This window comes from Triticum aestivum, chromosome 2D (assembly GCF_018294505.1).
Source record: "Triticum aestivum cultivar Chinese Spring chromosome 2D, IWGSC CS RefSeq v2.1, whole genome shotgun sequence".
In the NCBI taxonomy this organism is placed as follows: Eukaryota; Viridiplantae; Streptophyta; class Magnoliopsida; order Poales; family Poaceae; genus Triticum; species Triticum aestivum.
Genome location: NC_057799.1, coordinates 357,031,260 through 357,050,812, shown reverse-complemented (window position 1 = coordinate 357,050,812; position 19,553 = coordinate 357,031,260).

Genomic DNA, 19,553 nt, shown 5'->3' with positions numbered 1-19,553 from the left:
TAACCTTGCTGCGGGTGACTCAGCTGGCATACTCAAGAATCTTAACTGGTTTCTCCTCATAGGTCAAGTCACTATCCAACTGAATCGCTTCCAATGGCACCATATCTCTCAGTGGTATCTCAGCCATATCTGCGTGGCACTTCTTCTACTGGGAAACGTGAAATACATCATGCACTCCTGACAATCCTTCAGGCAATTCCAGCTTGTAGGCAACTTCTCCCATACGCTCCAAAACTTTGTATGGTCCTACAAATCGTGGCGCTAACTTTCCGTTAACTCCAAAGCGCTTAACTCCTCGAAGTGGTGATACTCGTAGGTAAACTCTGTCTCCGACTTCGTAAACTGTCTCCGACTTCGTAAACTGTCTCCTTGCATTTAGAATCCGCATAACTCTTCTGCCTAGACTGGGCTACCTTGAGCCTATCGCGAATCAATTTCACCTTCTGTTCTGATTCCATAATCAAGTCTGGTCCAAACAACTAGCGGTCTCCAACTTTGTCCCATAACAATGGTGTTCTGCACCTCCTTCCGTAGAAAGCTTCGAAAGGGGCCATCTTCAAACTGGTTTGATAACTGTTGTTGTAAGAAAACTCTGCATACGGCAAATTGTCGTCCCAACTAGATCCATAATCTAGCGCACAAGCTCTCAACATATCTTCCAAAATCTGATTGACTCTCTCGGTCTGTCCGTCTGTCTGTGGGTGAAAGGCTGTACTGAACTCTAGCCTGGTACCCAAAGTTTCATGTAACTGATTCCAAAACTTCGAAGTAAACTGGGTTCCTCTATCTGATACAATGGTCCTCGGAACTCCATGCAGACATACGATCCTAGTCATGTATATCTTTGCCAACTTAGCACTGGTGTAAGTGGTCTTCACTGGGATGAAATGAGCTACTTTCGTCAAACGATCGACTACAACCCATATTGAGTCATAACCTGAACGAGTCCTGGGCAGTCCCGTGATAAAATCCATGCCTAGTTTATCCCATTTCCATTCGGGTATCGGCAATGGCTGTAGCAATCCTGCTGGCTTCTGATGCTCCGCCTTCACTCTCTGACATACATCACAAACTGCTACATACTCCGCAATATCCTTCTTCATTCCGGTCCACCAGAAAGTATCCTTCAAATCCAAATACATCTTGGTATTTCCTGCGTGAATCGAATACGGTGAATCATGGGCCTCTTGCAAGATCAACTTCCTGATCTCCGGATTATTGGGCACATAAACGCGGTCCTCAAACCATAAGGTATCGTGCTCATCCTCACGAAATCCCTTGGCTTTTCCTTTACTCATCCTTTTCTTTATTTCTGCAATCTCCTTGTCTGTCTTCTGAGCTTCCCTGATCTTTTCCATCAAGGTAGACTGAATCTCCAACGTTGCTAAATAGCCTCTTGGAACTATCTCCAAACATAGCTCGCGAAGATCCTCGGCTAATAATTTCGGTAACTCTCCGGTCATGAGGGTGTTAACATGGCTCTTGCGGCTCAATGCATCAGCTACTACGTTAGCCTTCCCTGGGTGATAATGCAATCTCATATCATAATCCTTAATGAGCTCCAACCATCTCCTTTGCCTGAGATTCAACTCCTTCTGCGTGAAAATGTACTTCAAACTCTTGTGATCCGTGTACACCTCATAGTGATTTCCGATGAGAAAATGTCTCCATGTCTTCAACGCAGGTACTACGGCTGCTAACTCCAAATCATGGGTGGCATAATTCTTCTCATGGGGTTTAAGTTGTCGTGAAGCATATGAAACAACTCTTCCCTCCTGCATTAGCACTGCTCCAAGTCCTCGACGTGAAGCGTCGCAATATACTTCATAATCCTTGCGTTGATCTGGCCGAATCAGCACTAGTGATGTAACCAAACGTTTCTTCAACTCTTGGAAACTAGCTTCACATTCCTCAGTCCAATTGAATTTGGTGTCCTTCTTTAACAGCTCTGTCATGGGCTTAGCAATCCTCGAGAAATTCTCAATGAACCTCCGGTAGTATCCTGCAAGTCCAAGAAAACTCCGGATCTCTCCAACTGATGTGGGTGATTCCCAGTTTGTCACCGTGTCGACTTTGGCGGGGTCTACTGCTATTCCTTCTCCGGATATAACATGTTCGAGGAATCCAACTTCCTTCAACCAAAACTCACACTTGCTGAACTTGGCGTATAACTGATGTTCTATGAGCTTCTCAAGTACCAAACGCAAATGTTCCTTATACTCCTCTTCATTCTTGGAATAAACCAAAATGTCATCAATGAACACTACGACGAACTTATCCAAAAACTCCATAAACACTTTGTTCATCAGGTTCATGAAATAGGCAGGTGCGTTAGTCAGACCAAATGACATAACGGTATACTCGTACAGCCCATACCTGGTGGTAAAAGCTGTCTTAGGTATATCCTGCTCTCGAATCTTCAACTGATGGTATCCTGATCGTAGATCGATCTTGGAAAATACCTTAGCTCCTTGTAATCGGTCAAACATATCATTGATCATCGGCAGTGGGTACTTATTTTTGATGGTCACTTCATTCAATCCACGATAATCAACAACCATCCTCAACGATCCATCTTTCTTCTCCACTAGAAGTACGGGTGATCCCCAAGGTGACGAACTTGGGCGAATATAGCCTTTATCCAGTAACTCCTTAATCTGCTTCTTAATTTCCTCCAAATCTTTTGCGGCATTCTGTATGGTCTCTTAGATATTGGCCCTGTGCCTGGCAAAAGCTCAATCAAAAACTCAATGTCTCTATCTGGTGGCATGCCTGGCAACTCTTCTGGAAATACATCCGGGTAATCCTTCACTACTGGCACTTCTTCCTGTACAACTCCTGATAAGGAATTTACTTGAGTCCTCTTCGGCACATGCCGGGATACATACTTAATCCTTCTCCCTTCTGGGGTGGTAAGCAAAATCGACTTACTAGCGCACTCAATGTTCCCTCCATACTTCGATAACCAATCCATGCCTAATATCACATCCAATCCTTGCGATTCCAGTACTATTAGGTCCGAGGGAAACACGTAGTTACCAATCCTTAATGGTAACCTATCACACCATAAACTAGCCATATACTCTGCTCCTGGCGAGGTTACTAACATGGGTGACCTAAGGGCTTGGGTTGGCAGTTTATACTTATCCACAAATCTCCTTGATATGTATGAATGCGATGCACCAGTATCAAGAAGAACGATTGCAGTAAATGACTTAACCAAAAACTTACCTATTACTGCATCTGGCTGAGCTTCAACCTCCTCCACGCTAACGTGGTTCACATGTCCTTTGTTGAAAGGGTTCGGCTTCTTCCCAGAGCTTCCATTGCCATTTCCATTCTGGGCTTCAGGACATTCATTGGCATAATGTCCAGTCTTCTGGCACTTAAAGCAAGTGACTTGGCTCAGGTCTCTCTTAGCTGGGGTTGAAGGGTTGGTACGGTTCTGGCTGTTGCTTCCTCCATTCCCATTACCATTCTTGGAGCCATTATGGTTGTGCGAACTACCTCCTTCATGGGTATGCTGAAATGGTCCTCCCGATTTTGAGGTAAAACGTGGCTTCTGCTGAGCTCCAGAATTGTACTTCCCTTATCCATACTTCCTTTTACGGTTTTGAATCTGCTGCTGCTTCCCTTCAATCATGAGAGCTCTATCTACCAACTCCTGGTAGTTGTTGAAGGTTGCTACCATCAACTGCATGCTCAGCTCATCATTCAGTCCTTTCGAGAAACTTCTCCTGCTTGGCTGCATCTGTAGCAACGTCATCTGGAGCATAACGTGCTAACTTACTAAAGTCCTCCACATACTGGCCTACGGTGCGTCCTCCTTGGCGTAGGTTGCGAAACTCACGCTTCTTCATAGCCATAGCTCCTGCTGAAACATGGGCAGTACGGAAAGCTTGCTGAAACTGGTCCCATGTGACAGTGTCAATAGGGTGTGTGGCTGTGTAATTCTCCCACCATGATGCTGCGGGTCCATCAAGCTGATGTGCGGCAAAATGCACTCTCTCCGCATCTGTGCATCCTGCAGTGGTCAACTCCCTTCCAACTTTGCGGAGCCAATCATCTGCAACAATCGGCTCGGTGCTGCTGGAAAACACCGGCGGATTTAGCCTCAAGAAACGGGCTAAGTGATCAACAGGTGGTGGTGGTGGGTTGTTGTTGTTGCCTTGGTTCTGTACTAACACTTGCATCAGGGCATTCTGCTGCTGAATCAACTGAGTGATCTCCGGTGGGAAAACAAATCCGATGTCGCGTCTCGGAGGCATCTGATAGGTTTAGAAAAGATGAGAATTTAGAATAGAATGAGGTCTAGAGAGAAAACACTACCCATATGCTCATGAGACAAACACAATCAGTATCACTCAATCAAATCAAACAAGGCGTACAATCGATCTAACTATCGTTACAAAGTGCTCGGACTATACTATATACATGGGGGAATACTACTACTGATTATGGTGGTCTACTAGAAATTTTGATCGGTCGAAGACTCCATGATATCTGCTCCAGCTTCATCAACAAAGTCATCTTCACTGGGGTCCGAGTCGGTGTCGTCGATGATGATGTAGTTATCCGGGCAAGTAGAATCGTCATCTTCTCCTCCTGGAGCTGGGTCTCCCATGAATACTCCGATCTTCTTTATCAGGTCGTCATTCTTCTCCAACAACGTGGCGACCTCCTCCTCATATCCATCGCGCGTAGACTTGAGTTCTTCCTCCAACTCCGTGATCTTGGTCAATTCCTTCTTCAAATCTAACATGTCTGCGCACATCTGGTTCTCCTGGCGACGAATGTGTTGGTTTTGCTCCTGGATGAAAGCTGCAATTGATCCATCCTTCTTGGTGCTGATCATCTCCCATTGCTCATCTCGGCGTCCACAAATCTGATAAATAGTATCCTTAAGCTCCCTATGGTAGACTTCTCCAATGCATCCCATAGAGATGTGGGCTGCCATGCTCTTCCCTAAACTCCAGGTTGGTGCATCAAAGGAAAACTCTATAGGCTCAGTGACTGGCGTAAATGTCCTTCCTGGAACTTGAACTTGAATCTTCCAGCGCTCCTCTTCTGGTAGTGTGGCTTTCTATGTCCCGGTGAAGCTTGGTATTCCGATGTTCAGGTACTTAGTGACTTCCTTCAAGTGTCGTCCAAAAGGTGTATCTTCATCCGGTTGCATGAACTTGTTCCTTGCATCCGCCATTCCTAAAAGAGTAGAAAGTGGAGAGGAGTCAGAAATGAGAAGAGAGTAGTGTTCTAGGGTTTAAGCTTAGTGGTCGTGTCCTACAGTCAGCGTGTGCTCTGATACCACCATTGTAGTGACCAGACCTCAAGCAGTCTGATCTATCGTGCACCAGTGTCATCCCTGGATTAGTAATGCTGACACGCACAGTACAAATGGAGGATTTATAACAGAGTAGCAATCACACACTTATTACAACGAGTATCTCAAGAGAGAAATAAGTATGAGAAATATGGCTTAAGGCCATCTAATACGATAACAGCGGAAGACTTGGAAGATAAGTGAGTCCATCAACTCCAACGGCATCACTGAGTATAAGACCACGACCTAAGGCACCTTACTCGTCGTCTGAAAAGTCTGCAACATGAAACGTTGCAGCCCGAAAACGGGTCAGCACATGGAATATGCTGGCAATGTAACACATAGAGAGTAATGAATGTAATAATGCTATACTACATGCATATATGGCTGGTAGAAGGCTTTATGGTTACAGTTTTGCAAAAAGCTAATTTTTCCCTACTGCAAAGGAATAAATTTTATTTAACTATCATGGTGGTTGTTAAACATTGAGAATGGTTGACAGCATCCTCAATCCCAATTAAGTATCATCATTAACCCAACAAAATTAATTAAAGTAACATGATGAGATTCACATGATAATCCAAGTACTAGATACTCAAGATGTCCATAACCGGGGACACGACTAACCATGATTAGTTTATACACTCTGCAGAGGTTTGTGCACTTTTCCCCACAAGACTCGATCTCCTCCATTGGGATTCTCGCACTTCATGGTGTTTGAGAAACGGATGACCGAGACACAGTCTTTCAGAAGCGTTAACTCTCTACTCCGGGTAGACAGTACCACCTACATCCCCTACATCTGCTAGTCTACCTCTTCAAGAGCTCACACAACCTACTCAACTATGCTAGAGCCCATAATAGCTTGCGGCTGCACACGGAAGTTTCTAGCATGAATAATCTCATGATCCCTTTGAACCTGGGTGGCGGTCCAAAAGAAAACAGGCAATCCTGGAATACCCAGGTACCTCAATCCACCCAGATGTGAGTTTTAGTTGCCACCTTAAGGTTAACCATTAATTAACAATCTCACATCTGTCATGGTAACACTCAAACCCAATCCACGTCTACTAGCATAGCATAGCATAGCAATATGAGCAAACGTAGAAGTAACTCCCAAAGGTTTGATAATAAACAGGTAATAGGTACTACCTCAACTACATCCCAATTCCCATAGTTTAATTAGATCCTAACCATGCAATGTTTGAGGATTGGTCTAATGCAATAAAACTGGGTAGTAAAAGAGGTATGATCAAAGTGTTACTTGCCTTGCTGATGATCCGTGAAACCTAGAGATTCGAAGTAGCAAGCGGCGCACTCCGGGTACTCTATCGCAAACAAACAAGGATACAATAAGCACTCATCTAATGCACAGGTAAAACTCAAATAAAGATCTAACCAGAAAGTTCAACTTAAGAACTCCGGTTTGCAAAAAGAATCAAATCAAACGAAGCAACGAAAGTCAAACGGCGAAAGAAACAAGCTTCGTTTACTAATATGGATCTAAGTCAAATTTTACAGTAGCAAAAACTTGTTTGAATAGGTTAAACGGAAAGAGAATTTCGAGACGAAACTCTAGGCGCTTGAATCGCCTGATTCCGATAAACGAGCTAAAAGATAAACCAGAACGAAAATCTGATCAGAAATCGCGATCTGGAATAATCATGGAAAATCCGACGAAAAAGAAAACTGATGAACAGTTAAACGAACGGACGTTCGTTAACTGCGACTAACCGGCGAACATGTTCGTTAAAACGAACGGATCGGTGAACGTTCACTAACTAACTAAACAAAAAAACCGATCTATTAAAAAAAATCTAGGGTTTCAAAAAATAAACCGAACGGTTTAAAAAAAACCGGCACGGCGGCGGCTCGGCTACCTCGGTCCGGCGGAACTCCGGCGGGGTCGGGACGGGGCTCCGGCGGGTTCGGGAGAGGGCGGCGGGCTCGGGCGTCGTCGGGGGCGGCGAGGGGCGACGAGGGCGGCGGCGTACGGGGCTTCCCGAGGTGGCGGCATCGGGCTCCCGCTCCGGCGGGTCCTCTCGGCGGCGGGGCGGCTTCGGGTCGGGGCGAGGTGAGGAGAGGGGCGGCGGGGGGAGTATTTAAGGAGGGGGGTGCTGCCTTGGGGAAGGGGCAAGGGGCGGCGGCGACGAGCGGGACTCGGGGCGGCGGCGGTCTCCGTCTCGGTCTCCAGGAGGGAGATGAGGCGCGAGGCTGGGCTGGGCCGTCGGCTGGGTTTCGGCCCAGTCGGCGCGCTTCGCGAGTTTTTTTTTAAATTTCACCGAACCTAAAAAAAATCGTAGAAAAATAAATAAAAATCCAAAAATGCCAAAACAAATTTTCAGCGTCTAATTAAAATAATTAGAACGAGATGAACATTTTCTTGGCCCAAAATGCAGTTTTGAAAACGTGCAATTTTTCTAATGCAATAAAATTGCCAATAAAATCTGAATAAAATCCAATATTTTATTTTAATATTTTTCCTCCAATATTTCAATTATTTTGGAGAAGTCATATTTTCTCCTCTCATTTATTTTAATACGAAATATTTTTCGAAGAGAAAAATAATTAAAACCAAAAATCCTCGTTTCATTATTTGATAAAAAATCAAATATGAAAACCGGGAAAATCCCCAACTCTCTCCTAGGGTCCTTGAGTTGCTTAGGATTTCGAGGATTTGCCAAAATGCAATAAAATATGTTATGCACTGATGATCTAATGTATAACATTCCAAATTGAAAATTTGGGATGTTACAGTAACCCTATCTGCAAGTTGACACGGCTAATTTCAGATATCTCTACATGATAATACTTTGCATACACTACAAAAAAAGACACTTCCGTGATGATACGTGTTTGTCACAGTAGGTCGCGTTTTTTGTCATGCATGTGCATCCATGACAAATTTATGACAGAATCAAGATAGTCATACCTGTGCTGTCGTAGAAGTGTTCCATGACATTACCAAAATTATCATCACGGAAGTGTCCACTTCCATGACGATAAATCGCGCGTCACAGAAGTGCTTTCGTCAAGGGTGACCGACACGTGGCATCTACCGTAACGGAACGCCGTTAAGCTATCGGGTCCGGATTTGGATCCGATAACCCGTTAACAGCCCCGACCAATGGGGATTTTCCACGTGTAAAATCATCATTGGCTGGAGTAAACACGTGTCGGCTCACCGTTGGGACAGATGTCATCCACTCATTGGACACAAAGCGCCTATGATACGTCGACATGTGGCACGGCCCAACAGAGGCCCATTCCTGTGAAAAGGCCGACCCGTTTGACTTGGTCAAAAGGTGGCGGGCCGGCCCACGACAAGCCTGTTAACGGCATGTTCGCATATAGCCCATTTACAGCCTGCTAACCCAGGGCCTGTTTACGGCCTAACCGAATTAGGCCCAGTAGCGTCATCTAGGCCGTCCAATATAATTCCAGCCCGTTTTAACTTCCGACCCATGTATGGCCCATGACGTCTTTCGGCCCATATGAGGCCCTTATTACTCTCGGCCCGTTAACGGCCCGTGGTAAAACTGGCCCATAATGAACAGTGTATCACTTTATACCCATTAAAGGCCCGTGGTGAAACTGGCCCGTAATGAACAGTGTATCACTTTATACCCATTAACGGCCCATTATTCCATTGGGCCGTTTCCAGCCCATGTTATCTTTCGGCCTTCTCGGGGCCCATTTATTCTTGGGCTCATTTCCACATTCGTTTACTTACGGCCCGTTACTGTCATTTTCTGCTTGTGGGCCAAATTCAGCCCGTGGTTACAGTCGGCCCGTTTGTGGCCCATTAATACGTTGGGCCATTTTCATAGCGTCATCAAGTACGGCCGATTAACGACGACCCGTTATGGTCGGCCCATGAACGGACGATTCCATCTCTAGCCCGTTTACGACCATAAAGTGGTATGTTATTGGCCAATGTTTGGCCAATCGATCATACGGCCCGTAGAAGGCCCATTGATAATACGGCCCGTAGAAGGACAGTTGATAATACGGCCCGTAGAAGGCCCATTGTTTCTACGCCCCATAGAAGGCCCATTGTTTCTACACCCCGTAGAAGGCCCATTGTTTCTACGGCCCGTAGAAGGCCCAGTGTCACTACAGTAAATATGTAGCCCATGGTTATTGTGGCCTAGTTTAAAAAAAGGTTATTGCGGCCACTAGCAAACAACGGAAAAAGAACAGCACTCACTACAAGCAAACAAATAAACAAGACAACAAGGAGATAAATAACCAAGCAACTTACGCTAGGCTATCAAGGCTATTACACATATTACATCCACTGGGCATCAAAGTTTGCCACCAGTGCAAATATAGGGAACAAAGCAGTATATCATATACACTAGTTGTCAAAGTTGGCGACCAGGGCAAATAAACGCCGCAGCAAAACACGTCCAGAACTGAAACCACTTCAGAAGATCTCAAGAAACAATATCCTGGGTACCCATAATGCTGGCAAGATGCTTAGCAAGCTTATTAACTTTCTCTTGTTTGGCGCTTAAATCCTCCAGCGCATGTTGTTGCACCAGAAAGTATGCATCTGAATTCTGCAGGGACTTCCTCAGTCCTTCAGCTTCCTGTCGCAACATATCTGATTGATGTCTTTCAACTTGAAGCTGAGACTCAAGAAGACGAACTAATTCAGGCAGTGAGTTCGAAGAGCTTGTGCCAGCGGTAGTGGCCAGTAACTCGAACACTACATCAAGACAGGACTTCTGGGTTCTCTCACTGTCGTCAAGGTAGTTTTTATCAGCTTTCTAGGAGACCAACAGGGATGTCTCACTATCTTGAACCTTATCTGCATTACTTCCTTCACCATTGCATAACGGGGTACTGTTCTCCAATATTTTGTCCGCATTCTAAAAGAGAAACAAGCAGACACATCACAGGTTTACCATGTTGTATATGAAACTCATTTTGGTAAATCAGTTCAGTAGTAAAGTGCACAGGATAACAACATGAAACAAACATATATCTATGTACCATGGTCACTTTATGGTCTATATCATTCTAGTTTTTGTTGCCAAATCAAGATAGAGACACAGTTTAAATAATACTTGTTCAAGACAAAGCAGAATAGACATAATATAAGTGTGGGAAACTATAGAGACACTTGTAATGTGCATGACATGAGAACATAACTGTTTATTCAATTGAAACTGAAATCAATATAGAGCAAGTTACAACAACAAACCAGTTAAAGAAACAAGTTTAAAACATACCTGTTGCGCCATTGGAGTTTCAATTCCATCCTTCAAATTTGAAAATAGTTGGTCTAAGTAAATACAGTGATGCAAGAGCAAAGGAGTATGAACCATAGCTACAGAACCTGACCTGAGAACAATTCTTCTTCTCCTTTAAGCGTTGAGTTGGGATTCGGAGTGGTGGTCCTCGTGCTTTGGGCACTGCAATTCCCTTACTAACTGCTCGTGTTTGGGTGCTCTGTGGTGGAGACGGTGCTGTGTCAACTAGAACTGGGTTACTATCTGCTAGGGTTGGGTTTAGAAGGGGTGTAGCTGGTTCTCTGTCCAACTGGGTAGGGGTACAATCTGCGAGAGTCTGGGTTATGTGTGGTGGGGCTGGTTCTTGGGCAAGTACAACCGTGGTTCTATTTGCATCAACTAGTAGCACTATCTTTTCTGAAGACCGTGTTGTTACTCCCTTAGATACTGCCATCACCCTCTCCAATTCAAATGGCTGATAAACAAGAAAAGTAATTGAATGTACAGACATTGTATGATAGACAGGTGTAATGGATAGTGGGGAATAAAAGAGGGCATGAAATAATTCACATTTATGTTGTCTAACCAAACATGATAGCATGTCACAATTTCACATATATGATGGCTAACTAAACAGGATAGCATGATACAATTTCACATTATGATGGCTAACTAAAAAAGATGGAAAGACATAGTTCAAAATATGATGACTATGTAAACAGGATGACATGATATAACTATATAATGTGTTTATTAAATAGGTTCGCATGCCATAATTCACATACATGCCGCCTATGGAAACATGATAGCATGATATAATTCACGGATAGAATGACATAATTCAAAATATGATGACTGTAAACACTAAACAGGATGAGATGATATAACTATATGATGTCTTTATTAAATGGGTTGCCATGCCATAATTCAGATAGATGTTGTGTATGTAAACATGATGGCATGATATAATTCAAATATATGATTTATATAGTAAGCAAGTGAGCAGATGGCAATCCATATATGATGTAAAAACTAAGCAATGCAAGACAACATGCATGACATGGGTAATATAACCCTGCCAAGTTTGAGTATAGACCTCAGGGGGGAAATAGGACTGGTCATCAGTCTTTGAATCCTCCTCTGAGGAGCTCTCTGTATCCAGCAAGATGTCTGCTTCAGCAGGTAGCATTGTCTGCTCTGAATACCTTGTTTTCACTCCAGATACTTCCATCACCGCTTCAAATGGATGATGCACAGGAAGAGTAGTTGAATATACAAACGTTGTCGACAAATGGAACACGTAATACAAAAAATGATAGCATGATATAATTCACATACATGATGATCGGCTCAACAGCATGGCATTGCATAATTCACATATATAATGCCTTTGCAACAAGATATCATTGCATAATTCACATATATAATGTCTTGCAACTAGATGGCAATGCATAACTCACATATATGGTAATTAGACACTAAACAGGTGGCATTCACACAAAGCATGTCTAAACTAATCAAATGACATCGCAATGCAAGACACCATACGCACGATATGAGCAACATAACCCTGCCAAGTTAATTAGAGCATACACCTCGGGGGGGGGGGGAATAGGACTAGTCATCTGTCTCTGAATCCTCCTCTCAGGAGCTATCCGTAACCAGCGAGATATGCGCTTCGTCAGATAGCATAGTCTGCTCGGAAGACCTTGTTTTCACTCCAGAATTTTCCATCACCGTGTCAAATGGCTGATGCACACGAAGAGTAGTTGAATGTACTAACATTGTTGACAAATGTAATACGTAACGAAAAAAAGGATGGCCTGATATAATTCACATATAAGATGACTGGCTAAGCAGGATGGCATTGCAAAATTCACATATATGATGTCTGGCTAAACAAGATGGCATTGCATAATTCACATAAACGATGAATAAACTAAACAGATGGCATTCATAGAAAGCATGTCTAAACTAAGCAGTTGACATATTTGATGTATAAAGTAAGCAATGCAAGGCACCATATGCATGATATAACCAACATCAACATGCCAAGTTAGAGCGAAGACCTCATGGGGTAAATAGGAGTGGTCTTCTGGTTCTGAATCCCCCTCAGAACAGTTATCTTCCTCTTGATTACGATCCAAAATGGGTGGAGGGGGGCTGCCTTTGCGCCCACCATGGAGCGACGTCTGCATGAAATTTTATTGCGACGCAAGGCTCGTCTCTTTTGCTCTACATGTTCAGTTCCATTGTGTACAATAACTGACATGCATAGGAATAAAACATAGTGAGATTATGTAAGGAGTGCATGCACAAATCCAGAGTGATGGTAGCAAACTGTGGATAGACCCAAAACCAATGATAGCAGGCAAATAATAGCTTTAGTTAAAAAAATACACATAATGGCTCCTTTAATGTTTGTTTGCACCCAACATGAAACTCAGGTAATGGCACCAGATAATAGACAGATAGTACTGATTGCTGCCCCAATATGTACCCCACAACCATTTAAAAACTCAAGTTTCGGCATAAGTTTGGACCTGAATCGGAGTCTAATAGTTGAACACGACGATAAAGTAGCATGTCATCATATTAAGCTATGCATAACGTAAGCAGACATGGAAGAGTCTGACCTCTCTTGCGTGTAGTCCTCAAGGTCATCTGCTCAGTTGATGATGGTAATGCAGTTGTCGTGGCTGCCGGCGGCGGGGAAGAAGATCTGAGGCGGCGAAAGATAGTCTGGATAGCGGATCCCTGTTGTGGTGAACCCTTCCGTCATTGGAGCAGCTGAGCTGGGGTGGAACACAGCACCGCAGGAGCAGGACAAACCACACAAGGTTTTCTTTGACACATATCTGCAACAGAAATAATTGTGTAAGGGCTTGTTTGAATTTGAGGATTCTAACAATGCAGGGATAGGAAATAGACAGGAATAGGATAGGAATGCACGTGCAAACTAGAGAATTTAAAAACACCGGATTTCTGCCAATCTGGGTGTTTGGTTCACAAGAATTGGAAGATCACAGGATGCCAAGAAGTATGGTGAGATTAAGTCAAACCACAAGAAGTGTACAACCTCTTTGGCGAAGCCATGTTGATCTCAGCGTGATTGGGTTGGCCGGTGAGGATGCTCCGGCTGACTTGGCTGTCGGAGGAGGGGAAGGAGATCTTAGGTGTCTGGAGATGGAGCCCGAGGTACTGCTCCGCTGTGATGGAGGGTTTCGTCGTTGGAGCAGCTCCGGTGAGTTGTACGACGCCGAGGCTGAAGCAGGACAAGAGAGACAACGTTAACCTGAGTGGAATTCTAATAGCATCTCCAATAGATGACGTAAAATACATAACCACAAAGTGCTAGATGTATACATCAGCCGCTCATCTCTGAACTTAACTGTCAAAACTGAATTTAACTGTAGAAACTGAACTTAACTGTCGAAACTGAATTTTGTTGTCGAAACTGAATTTTACTGTCGAAACTGAACACACTAGAGGTGAGGCTACACGTCAGTCGACTAACTTTTTCATCTCTGGTCAGTCGATTTTGCAGCCGTTGGATATGAAATCAAGGGCCTACAGTTCATCTTCAACCTCCACCCCCCTGAGCCGCCAGCCACCACCGGCCAAACAGTCGCCCCGCCTGCCCCGAAAACACTCCCCACCGCTGGCCCGCTGCCGCCCGGGCCATCCCTCTAGCCCCCCCCCGTGCCGAGCTTTTTCTCCAGCGATCCCCACGCCACCACCCCAACACCGCCGGCGACCACCGCCCCCACCCTGAACCCTAAGATAGATAGTGGGGTACTTCTCCGACGAGCCCCCCTCCCCGCTGCGGTTGGTTCTTCCTTAACTCCAGCGAGCCCCCCCACCCCCTGAAAATCGACTGACCCAAAAGTCGATTCAGTCGACTGAAGTGTAGCTAAATCGGAGCAGCATCGCAAGCAAGAGCAAGAGCAAGAGCAGCAGCACGAGCAAGAGCAAGAGCAAGAGCAGTCCAGGCAGGGGACCGAGAGCAAGAGCTGAGCAGCAGCGTGAGCGAGAGCTAAAGCAGCAGTAGCTCCTACTGATGTGGACGTCGCCGCCGAGGGAGCGATGCCGTGGAGGAAGTGGCCGACGATGCCGCGATGGATGGAGCTGCGCCGTGTCGGCTCGGGACCGAGCGCCGGCAGCACCGTGAGATCGAATCAAGAAGAAAATGCGGCGATTAGTGTACAACCCCTTTGGTGGCGCCGATTAGGCCACAGCTTCATCCGAGGAAACGGTGATGCTGATGCTCTTCCGATGGTGTAGGTGAAGACAGCGGTGTGGGAATGGAGGTGGCGTGAAAGATGAGGGGAACGTCGGGGCAGCTCCTTGGAGGTGGAGGACGGGGTGGCTGAACCGGCGGGACGACGAGATCGACGACGGATCCTCATCCGGTACGGTGGATGAGGGACGTCGAGGTGTTGCTGTGGACGACGTCGTTGGGGAAGAGGCTCCGGCTGGGTGGCGGACGGAGGAGGGTGGGGGGCTTCGCGGGTTTTCCCGGCCTCGGTGTACGAATGGGTGGGCGGATGGGATGGGAGTGGGGAACCATGGCTTAGGGACACGCTTGTTCGAAATGTGGGGTAAGTTACGAAAGTACCCCCACTGATTTGAGGCGGTTCTTTCGGTTCAGGGGTATCACGGGCATTTCGCGTGTCGGGATTTCACAGGAGGTGGGAGTTTTCGCGCGCGTTGTAATTTTGGAATAGCAAGGCGCGGGTTGAGATGGAGGGAGTTGTCGGAGCACAACGAGACAAAGATATATCTTTAATATTTCGGGCTAACAAGGCGCGGGTTGAAGAGGCGGGAGTTTCGCAGCACGATAGACAGAGACGCTAGCTTGAAATTTTGTCATAACAAGGCGCGGCTTGAAATTTCGGGAGAACAAGCTTAACGTGTACCCAAAAGAAAAAAAGACAATTTAGACTAGTATGATATACTACGTACAATGTGTTTAACACGCACAACACACACAGACACCATTTAAACTAGTAAGGTACACGTGCATTGCACACATGAGATTTGGCAACGAAATTATGAATAAATACCACATTATAGCATGTAAGCTTTGAGTCATATATGCATGATGTAGATGTTCGTTTAATTCATATAGTTCATTTCATTCAAAATCATCTAGTTTTTATAAGAAAGCTAATCTATTTTAAGATTCATGGAATTGTGCATTGTAAGGCATAAAGTAAAAACAAATCATGTAGAAAAACATTTGGGCAATTCTGATACGGAAGATTCTAGAACAAAGAAGAAGTGCTTGTGTTTTGAGGTTTGTGCATTATGCTTAAGTTCAACCATAGAGTCTTCTAGATTGTACATGTGGCAAGATCTGGTGGAATCTAGATGATATCCAACGGCCAGTAGTGCTCAAATTTGCCAGCTCTGGACCATCGGATTGGCCTCATCCAACGACCATCTTTCAAAGTTAAAGTTATCCGCACACTATATAAAAAAATATAAAATATAATATATATATAGGGGTATAGATATAGATATGTGATGCGAAAGCCACCCATCATCTCCAATTAGAATAGTTTGTCCATGCACGAATGCAATGTGGCCAAACGATGTCTGCCATCGGTATCTCAAATTCAAACCAATCTGACCTTGTTCAATGTGTATACATTGCAACATGCTCATTTCCAAACCACACCGCGCAGATCTCCGTTATGTTCATGCATGCATGGGTTTCAAACATCATGATCTCTTATTAAAATGTTTGAATTCAACTTTACATTGATTATGACCTCAGCTAGTCTTTTACACCCACACATTGGTCTTCTCTTTATAATTGTACCACTAACTTTCTCTCGTGCATGCATACACACACACTACCAGTCGGCATTATCCATCGCACACATGCAATCTTTTTCTTCAGGTCGGTCTCCCATGAAGGCACACGCACACACACATCCCCCTCTCCATCATATCGGGCATTCTTTATCTCTGACGTGCATGCGCAACGATTGATGTTCCTCTATACGTGTGTGTGTGTGTGTATAGCTAGGTCTTTCATAGTTTTCCACATAAACCGATCAATCTATATATCTAGTGAGGTCTCACCCTCTTTCCCACGTCCACATATATCAATCTATACCTCTCTATATGGGATTACATATATAGCCAATACACCCACATTAATTATATATCCAACGCCCCCTCTCCTCATCCATGCCTTCCGCTTCATCTCTCAGACGCGCGCACAATGGCCAAGACAGGGGGCAACAAGGGCCCTGCCCCCCTCCCCTAACATCACTATATATCGAGGCTAATATGAATGTGATCATTAGAAAATTGCTGGTAAAAATGGTTTAAGTTGATGAATTGGCCCTCCTCGTAAAGGATTAGCAATGCTTGGCCCCCTAGCTCATGGGACATTTTTCATGGCCCCGCCACTGCGCGCAACAGCACACGTTCTTGCCCCCTCTCTCTAAATATCGATCTCGCAGTTGTGCACTCCTTCATAGTCTCCCTCCACTCCGCCCCTCGCACCATCTTCTAGCCCCCCACCGGATTTTGCCACATGTACAATCTAGCAGAGTCCATGGTTGAACTTAAGCATAATGCGCAAATCTCAAAACAAAAGTGGTTCTCCTTTGTTCTAGAATCTTCCGTATCGTAACTGCCCAAACTTTTTTTTTCTAGTTGAATTGCCATTCTTTGTTTGTACTTTATGCTTTACAACGCACAATTCCATGAATCATAAAATAGATTAAGGGCTTCTTTGATTCAAAGGATTCTCGAAGGAATTTTGGAGGATTCTAATCCTTAGGAATTTTTCCTATCTTGGTTGTTTGATTCGTAAGATTGTAAACCATAGGAATTTTTCCATATGATTCATTTGCACTAGATTTCATAGGAAACATCCCATCCACTGAAACCTCTTTGAAAGAATTCTGCGTTTTTTCTATGCACAATCAAACACTCGTACCATCCTGTAGGATTCAAGATGACATTCCACTCTAATCCCATGTTCTTCCTATTCCTGCATTTTGGAACCTACGAATCAAAGAGGCCCTAGGTTTTTTTATAAAAACTAATTGATTTTGAATGAGATGAACTATAAGAATTAAGAACGAAGGTCTACATCAGGCATATATGACTCAGAGCTTACATGCTACAGTGTGGTATTTATTCGAAATTTGGTTGCAAAATCTGACGCGTGCAATGCACGTGTACCTTACTAGTACTTCGAGTATGTGCAAAACACAATGGCACGCTACACAGTGTCTCTCTTACAGTTCATGAAGCCACGTGGGCATGTGGCACATGTGGAGGCGTTGTCGCGACATCCTTGTGTGGATTGATCACAGTGACGTGCTGCTGGTTCCAGAAGAATGTACTCGTCCTCCCTGAGCCGCACTGGCGGTACATGCACGAAGCGAAGATGTGAACGCACGCCACGCACGCACTCATTCCCTCGCACGCGCACGCGGGTACACGGGCAGACGCAATTTTGTACCAAGATCCACCCCATGTGATAATTTGACGCGTGTAAAGTCCTTCACTTCATTGGTGGTCAATTAATACAGCGCATGCAAATTGAGTGGACATGAGGGCGGAAGAAAGACATTACTACTCCATTGCGCGCATGCGAGTAGTTAAATCATGGGTTGCTAGTAGTACTTCCATTGATCTCCTTCTTATTTTGTGCCAATTTTTGACAGTAACATAATATTTACGCATCTGAGCAGTGTAGTCTACTTGAAATTTATGTTCCAGTAAACTCATCGGGAGACGTTTCGGGCCTCGAAACCAAAAACCATCAATTAATCTTTACCTTGTTCCCATCACATTCGAAAGTACTAGTGCTACAATTAAGTGCAAGCCTGCTCACACCTACCAGTACGTACCAAACCTGAACGTGTTCCCACTATGCAAGTTTTAGTACTAGTGCTAGTACTTAGGCTATAAAAAGGGGAACTACCTAACCGAAAATTACTCTACCTTCCTCCTCATAAGTCCTGCTTCTTCGTCCGTCCTTGCCATGGCCGGTGTGTAGAACTCTAGGTCGAGAACTACTCGTAACATGGGAGCGGCAACCAAGGCTGCGGAAAAAAAGAGAGGACTCACCGTCACGCAGAGACCTCGAAAGATCTCTCACGGGCAGGCGATGGCTCCCAGGAGCGCCCTAGACGCAGAGGCGAACATGCCGAGCTGGTGGCGCTGGAGTCGTTATCCCTCGACGACATGCCCGATCAGCTCAATAAGCACCTCAATAAGCAGAAGGAGTTCATCCACGGCTTGGTGGAGCTGCTGAAGGAGAGCCTCGACGACATGCCCGCTGAGCTCAATGAGCAGGGGGAGTTGACCGCCGGCTTGGTGATGCTGCTGAAGAAGAGCATTGCCTCGGAGAAGAAGGCGACCGGCGAAATCCTGCAACTTCAGGAGGACAACGCGAAGCTCTGCCATGAGCTCAACCTGCTGAAGGAGGAGAACGTCGGCTGGAAGAAGCTGCATGAGAATAGTAGTTCCTCGATGAAGATGTTGCAGGCCCTCGTCATGGAACAGAAGGAGGAGTTGGCGAAGTTCCGCATCGAGCACCCGGCTGCTGTCAAGGTACGTAATGCGGCCGTGGAACAGATGATGAAGGCTGTAACACCCTGGGAATCATGCTACAGTAACTCCCTGTGATTAAGCTAATCATGTTGCTAAACAGGGCTTGATCACATTTGAATCACCTTCCTTTCTAACTCCTAGTTCAAACTTCAAATATAATTAAAGTGAAAAATAAAAGTTTTCAAAAACTCAAACAAAAATGTTCAGTGGGTGCCAAATATTACACTGGTAATTATGGTGGAGAGAACACATTTTTATAAAATGCCTAAATGCTTTAAAATGAAATAAAACAGAAAAGGAAATAAACAAATAAGAGAAAACAGAAAACAAAACAGAAAAAGAAAACAAAGGGTAAAGGGCCCGCTCCCCCCCCACTGGACCCGCGGCCCAAAACCTCCCCCCCC